Here is a 1,508-nt window from a genome sequence, read left to right on the forward strand (position 1 = left end):
AAGAGATATATCATAATTGATAGATAGATAATATACATAAGTGATAGTTTTTTTATGGCCAGTTATAGCGTACAGATATCCTCATAGAGATATTTTCAATGGATGAAGGCCATGAAGATATCTGGTAGTATACTGTTTGATAGACAACATCTTGGTAGAGTCTGGCGCACAAGCGCAGCATGTATTATCCAGCCGAGTCGCATTCAAACTGATGTGAGTAGCTGCCAACCTGTTAGGCTTCGTTTCATATAACCCAATAACTATACTGATGGAACTAATATTTTAAAGACAAAAAGAAGGGATTCCTTTTTTAATTTTATGGGACACGACAAAAATAAAAAAGACCAATATAATCTTGAACTAATTACTTTAAAGAAATTATATTTGTGCAAACAACGATGAAGGTCATGTAGACATCTGGCAATTTACTATTTGGTAGACAGCAACTTGTCAGAGCCTGTCGCAACATGTGTTATCCAACCGAGTCGCATCCAAACTGATATGAGCAACTGCAACCCTGTAAGGGTTCATTGTTGGGCTTCGTTTCATATATAGTCCAATGACTATATTTTGAAGACACCAAAAAAAAACTTCTTTTTTTATTTTATAGGACAGCAAAAATAAAAAGAACTAATGTAATCCTGAACTAATTACTTTAAAAAAATTATACCATTAACACCATTAACATTACCTTTTACATATTAAAAAAATTATTTAGACACCAACTCTTACCCTCTCTTATTTTGATCAAACTAAATTGTGAATCTCATTGATTTTTTCCACATTACATTTGTCACATCTAAAATTATATTAAAAAAGTATAAAAAAAATTAATTTTGTGCAAATTTTCTTTGTAGTTTTAATTTAGATGGCATTATATGATATTTGCCTCCCAAAATATTTTTTCAAGATTTTCGCTAGAAATGAGTAGCTATATGTAACATAGGTTTAAAATTAGCAAATAAGAACAAGTCTTGAAGTAGAATATATTTAACACAAGTTTTAGAAACATTGATAAATAATGATTGTCAATTTGTAGCATATTTTTCATAATTAAATTTTATCAAAAATAATATACGGTTATAGATAAATTTACATTAATATTGTGACTAATTTATTACCAATATATCTATTTCACTTATTAATGGTGGAAGATTGTTCTTAACAAAGACTCGTTTTTTAAAAAATTACTATATATTCATTGTCAAGTTGACATAAAATTAGAGTTTTTTTTAATGTTAAAATACTTATTTAATGCTAATTAAATGTGCAAAAGTATTAGAACTTATTTGAAATATTAGGAACTATAATTCACTCAAGAGTTGAATTCTTTTGAGAATTCTAATTTTTATTTTTTCTTCATTTATAAATTAGAGCAAAAAAAATCTAATTTCCAAATTTATTCACACACTTTTTAAATTTAATTCTATTCTATTATTAATATATCATAGTCATTCCAAATTATAAAATTGAATTTCAAAATTTTCAATTTTTAGTTCAAGTAAACA

This window comes from Arachis ipaensis, chromosome B08 (genome assembly GCF_000816755.2).
Source record: "Arachis ipaensis cultivar K30076 chromosome B08, Araip1.1, whole genome shotgun sequence".
Taxonomy (NCBI): domain Eukaryota; kingdom Viridiplantae; phylum Streptophyta; class Magnoliopsida; order Fabales; family Fabaceae; genus Arachis; species Arachis ipaensis.